At 36.7% G+C, this 6,477-nt stretch overlaps 1 non-coding gene across 1 annotated transcript; it reads left to right on the top strand.

Annotated features, from left to right (window-relative positions):
- Nucleotides 1–5,387: 5,387 nt before the first annotated feature.
- On the top strand, nucleotides 5,388–5,494 carry LOC131173567 (small nucleolar RNA R71). The gene has a single exon (XR_009143883.1). It is a non-coding gene; the product is annotated as a small nucleolar RNA R71 (small nucleolar RNA).
- The last annotated feature ends 983 nt before the right edge of the window (nucleotides 5,495–6,477 follow it).

The following is a 6,477-nucleotide window of genomic DNA, read 5'->3' on the forward strand; positions in this document are numbered from 1 at the left end:
TTAGCACATTAAAACTCAATAAAATCTGCATAAAGTTGTATCTATTCACAAATGATGAACTCCCCAAGTCATGCCAAGAAAAATGCAATATTGTCCACTTTGAATTCCACAACCCAAATAATTTCATAACTGCAAAAATGGCTCACTTACCACCATATTTTAACATTAAAAGCACATTTACTTAAAAGTTACACACCCAACCTCACCAAGAACACAAGCCATTTGCTGCAGACACCCTTTTTGCTGCAGATTTCATTTTTCCTCTGCATAAACCAGATTGCATCTCCTGCACAGGTTATGCAGCAAAAATCAATCAGTTTTTGGGAGAATTTGAAGGACAAAATTTTCAAGTTAAGAATCACTTTCCCAACAGTTCACTAGCCTTTCTTCATTGAAATACATCTACAAGGGACAAGATTTAACAATGTCAAAAATTGAATTTGTAGAGATTTAAGATAAAAACAAAATCAATGAAAATGAAAGTGAATCAGCAAAAGCAAAATAAAAGGACTTGGGATGCCACCCAAGAGGGCTAATTTATAGTCCTTAGCTGGACTCTTCATGAATTTCAGTGAAAAAGAGGTGAGGGATTGGAGAGCTTATAACAGCTTGCTCCCTTTATTGGGTCTCCAGTTATGTAATGTTTCAATCTATGCCCATTGACCTTAAAATTCCCAGATTTTTCACTCCAAACTTCAATTGCTCCATAAGAGAAAACCTTAGAAACTCTATATGGACCAGTCCACCTTGACTTAAGTTTTCCAGGGAACAATTTCAATCTAGAGTTGAACAACAAAACTAAATCACCTTCTTTGAATTCCTTTTTCCTAAGATGCTTATCATGCCAAACTTTAGTTCTTTCTTTGTAAATACGGGCATTTTCATAAGCATCCATCCTCAGTTCTTCAAGCTCATTAAGTTGTAATAACCTTTTCTCACCAGCTTGCTTAAGATCAAAATTCAAGGTCTGAATGGCCTAATATGCTCTATGTTCTAGCTCCACAGGTAAATGACAAGACTTACCATACACCAACCTAAAGGGAGTAGTTCCTATAGGGGTTTTGTAGGCAGTCCTATATGCCCATAAAGCATCATCTAGTTTGATAGACCAATCTTTCCGAGAATTGTTCACTGTTTTCTCCAAGATATGTTTGAGCTCTCTGTTAGAAATTTCAACATGTCCTGAAGTTTGAGGGTGGTATGGGGTAACTATCTTGTGCACTACACCATACTTCCTCATTAAGCTCTCAAATTGCTTATTGCAAAAATGGGAACCCCCATCACTAATTATAGCCCTAGGAGCTCCAAATCTGCTCAAGACAAATTTCTTTAAGAATTTCACTACCACTTTAGCATCATTAGTTGGAGTTGCAATAGCTTCCACCCACTTTGACACATAGTCAACTCCAACTAGGATGTATTTATTACCAAATGAAGGAGGAAATGGCCCCATAAAATCTATTCCCCAAACATCAAATAATTCCACTTCAAGAATATTATTTAGGGGCATTTGATCTCTTTTTGACAAATTTCCACTCATTTGACATTTATCACAATCCAACACAAATTTCCTCATATCCTTAAAAAGATTTGGCCAAAAGAAACCAGCTGGCAAAATTTTACTAGCTGTTTTAGAGATTCCAAAATGTCCTCCATAATCAGAAGCATGGCAATGATGCATAATACTCTGTATCTCCTCTTCAGGAATACATCTTCTAATTAGACCATCACAGCATCTCCTAAAGAGTAAAGGATCATCCCATCTATAAAATTTCACCTCATGTAAAAACTTTTTCTTTTATTGCCATGTCATACCTAGAGGTAAAACTCCACAAGATAGATAATTCACAAAGTCTGCATACCAAGGTAGTTTAGCAACAAGAGAGAAAAGTTGTTCATCCAAGAAAAACTCATCAATAGGGATTTCATCCAATTCTTCTTCATCCAATTTCAACCTACTAAGATTATCAGCAACTACATTTTCAGCTCCCTTCTTATCTTTAATCTCCAAATCAAACTCTTGTAGCATCAGAATCCACCTAATGAGCCTAGGTTTAGCCTCCTTTTTATGAAGCAAATACCTGATGGCTGCATGATCCGAAAATATAACCACCTTTGAGTCAATAATGTAAGGTCTGAACTTTTCTAATGCAAATACAATTGCTAAAAATTCCTTTTCAGTTGTTGCATAATTTGTTTGAGCCTCATCCAGTGTTCTACTAGTATAATAAATATCATAAGCCTTTTTGTCCTTTCTTTGACCAAGAACAGCCCCAATTGCATAGTTGCTAGCATCACACATAATTTCAAAAGGTAGGCTCCAATCAGGTGGTTGCATGATTGGCGCAGTGATAAGAGCTTGCTTCAACCTGCAAAAGGCATCCAAACACTCTTGGTCAAATATAAATGGTGTGTCATTACTTAACAAATTAGACAAAGGTTTGGCTATTTTAGAAAAATCCTTGATAAAGCGTCTGTAGAACCTGGCATGTCCTAGAAAACTTCGAATTCCGTTGACATTGGTAGGAGGAGCCATCTTCTCTATCACTTCAACCTTGGCTTTATCAACCTCTATTCCTCTGTTAGACACCAAATGTCCAAGCACTATCCCTTCCTGAACCATGAAATGACACTTTTCCTAGTTTAACACAAGGTCAGTATCTGCACATCGCTGCAAAACTTTAGAAAGGTTAGCCAAGCATATGTCAAATGAAGATCCATAAACAGAAAAATCATCCATAAAAACCTCCATTATGTCTTCAATGAAATCTGAGAAGATTGCCATCATGCACCTTTGAAAAGTGGCTGGTGCATTACACAACCCAAATGGCATCCTTCTATAAGCAAAGGTTCCATATGGACAAGTGAAAGTGGTTTTCTCTTGATCATTTGGATGGATAGGGATTTGAAAAAAACCTGAGTATCCATCTAAATAGCAAAAATAAAAATGCCTAGCTAATCTTTCTAACATCTGATCAATGAAGGGAAGTGGAAAATGATCTTTTCTAGTGGCAACATTTAATTTTCTGTAATCTATGCACATTCGCCAACTAGTCACCGTTCTAGTGGGAATTAATTCATTATTTTCATTTTTGACCACTGTCATTCCACCCTTTTTTGGAACAACATGTACTGGGCTCACCCAAGTACTGTTTGAGATAGGGTATATGATCCCTGCATCAAGCAACTTTAAAATTTCCTTTTTGACAACTTCTTTCATATTTGGGTTCAACCTCATCTGATGTTCAATAGATGGCTTACAATTTTCCTCCAAAATGATTCTATGCATGCAAAAGTGTGGGCTTATTCCCTTAATGTCATCTATGGTGTATCCCAAAACTTTCCTAAATTGCCTCAACACTCTTAACAACTTATCAGCCTCTAAGGTACTCAAGTTTGCATTTACAATTACTGGATAAGTGTTATTAGTGCCAAGAAATTCATACCTGAGCTGAGAAGGAAGTTGCTTAAGTTCTACCTTAGGTGCATCTTCTTCCTTGAATGATGGTTGCTTAAATTCGGCTTTTTCCTTTTGTGTGAGTTGAAAAACTGGAGCATAAATGAATGGTGGACTACCCTCTAAGTGTTGAGCATATGCAGCCACATGAGGGTTGTCATAGTCTATGCCTCCTCCATGAACCAAGCAATTTTCAAGTGGATCTTCTGGATATTTCTTTCTGAAATGTTCTTCAACCAGCTCATCAATGATATCAACTCTCAAGCAAGTATCAGCTTCAGAATGATGCTTCTTCATAGTGTTATTAATATTGAAAACCAATTGCTCTTCACCAACTCTAAGAGTCAATTTTTCTCCTTTCACGTCAATCAAAGCACCAGCTGTAGCCAGGAAAGGCCTTCCCAAGATAATTGGAATATCAAAATCTTCCTCCATGTCCAAGATGACAAAGTCAACAGGTATATAAACTTTCCAACCTTCAGAGGCACATTCTCCAAAATCCCTTCAGGATACTTGATTGATCTGTCAGCTAACTGAAGAGAAATATGGGTTGGCTTTAGATCTCCCATATTGAGCTTCTCATAAATTGAGAGGGGCATGAGGCTAACACTAGCCCCTAAATCACATAAGGCTTTTGTAGAACATGATTCCCCAATGTGGCATGGAATTGAAAAACTCCCTGGATCCTTGAGCTTTGGGGGAAGTTTCCTTTGGAGGATAGCACTACATTCTTCAGTTAAGGCTACAGTCTCATGGTCTTCAAGTTTCCTCTTGTTTGAGAGAATTTCTTTCAAGAATTTGGCATAAGAGGGCATTTGTGAAAAAGCATCAACAGACGGCACATTTATGTAAAGCTTCTTCAAAACCTCTAAGAACTTCCCAAATTGCTTATCAAGCTTGGCTTTGAAATCTTTGTGGGAAGGGAAGCTGTGGCTTGTAGGGCTCAGGAGGTATATACTTCTCTTCCTTCTCTTCAATTTTCTCTTTACATTTTTCTGCACTCTCTTGTTTTTCACTCTCATCAGTTTCTTTCTCATTTTCTCTCTTCTCACTATTTTCACTCTTCTCATCATTTACAACTTTACCACTTCTTAAAGTAATAGCTTGACACTGCTCTCTTGGGTTTTCTGGTTGACTTGGTAGTTTTCCAAAAGACTTGGCACTTGAGGAAGATGCTTGATGTGCAATCTGATTTTCCAGCATTCTGTTATGTATTTGCATCTGTTCTAGCCTTGCTTTCATCTCTCTCATCTCCTCATCATGCTTATTTTGGTTAGCAAGAATCTGTTGCAATAAAGCTTCAGTGGTGGAATTTTGTTCTTGTTGTTTTGGTGGAGGATTCATATTTTTCTGCTGAAAATTAGGCAATGGTTGCCTATTTTGCTGATATGGAACTCCTTGCTGCTGTTGTGGTTGAAAATTCTGATTTGGAACTTGACTTTGCTGATTTCCCCATGAAAAGTTGGGATGATTCCTCCAATTTGGATTATAAGTTTGAGAATAAGAATTCCCCATTTGCTTGTTTCCATAATTACTAACATATGCAGCTTGTTCTCCAAAGTCTACTCCACAGCTGGTGGTTCCCTCTGCATAAGCAATTTGTTGTGAACTTCCAGCTGATGATGATGAACTAACCAACATACTCAAATCTTTCATCTTCTTAGCCAAAACATTTGTAAGTGCATCAAACTTTGTATTAATCATATTGAATGGATCAAGATCATACATTCTAGCAGCTTGCCTTTTTTGAGTTGGTGCTGGTCCTCTTGGACTACTCCAAAGATGAGTATTCTTTGCAATTTTCTCCAATAGCTCATAAGCTTCATCTTCATGCTTCATAATAAATTCTCCTCCTGTTTGAGCATCAATAATTCCTCTGATTGCAGGAGTGACATTTGTGTAAAAATTCTGATTTATCATCCATTTCGGAATGGCATGATGTGGGCATTGTCTCTCTAATTCCTTCCATCTCATCCATGATTCATAAAGAGTTTCATTCTCTCTTGGTCTGAAAGCTGTCATTTGATTCCTCAGTTCTTGAGTTTTTCCAGGTGCAAAATATTGTGCAAGAAATGCATCAGTGAGTTGCTCCCAATTTGTAATGGAGTTGTGAGGTAAAGAATCAAGCCAATCCAATGCTCTATCTTTCAAAGAGAATGGGAATAGCTTCAATCTTGCTGCATCATCAGACACTCCAGGTTATTTTTGCATGTCACAAATCATAGCAAACTTCTTTAGATGTGTGTGTGGATTTTCAGAAGGATGTCCTCCAAATTGAGAATTTTGAATCATTTGAAGAACTCCAAAATCCATCTTGTAACTATTTGCATCAATTCTTGGTCTTGCTATGCTCTCTCTCAAGTCATCAAAACGAGGAAAAGCATGATCCATCATACTTCCCCTAGGCACATTAGCATTAACAACTTCTTCACCATGGGCTGCATTTTCATTGTTTCGATCATTTCCAGCATTAACACCAATTCTAATTCTTTCATCAGCCATGTCTTCTTCTAATTCAGTTTCTCTCAAGGCTTCTTTCCTTTTTCTGGTTTCTTTCTTGTTGGCTTTACAAAATTTCTCAATTTCAGGATCAAACAATAAGGATGTATCACTTGTGCTTCTAGCTCTTCTCATAAAAGATTAAAAGTACCTGAAAAAGAACAAACAAACACAAAATGAAAAGATAACAAAAATAAAACTAAAAACAACTAAAATAATCAAGAATTCAATCTTAAACAAACAACTCCCCGGCAACGGCGCCAAAAACTTGGTGTGGCCCAATCGCAAGTGCACGGGTCGTACAAGTAATACAGTAAAGATATCATTCCCACGAGGAGTTGAGTTTAATGATTGAATTTTTGATATAAAAGTTAACTAAATCGAAGTATTTTTGAAATTAAAGTAATGAATTGATGGGTATTGAGAATGTGAAATCTATATGTGAAAAATTAATATTCTATTCATCAATGTATTAATTAAACTAAAATTGCATCAAATTGAAATAAGCAAGTTCAAATATG

This window comes from Hevea brasiliensis, chromosome 14, assembly GCF_030052815.1.
Source record: "Hevea brasiliensis isolate MT/VB/25A 57/8 chromosome 14, ASM3005281v1, whole genome shotgun sequence".
In the NCBI taxonomy this organism is placed as follows: Eukaryota; Viridiplantae; Streptophyta; class Magnoliopsida; order Malpighiales; family Euphorbiaceae; genus Hevea; species Hevea brasiliensis.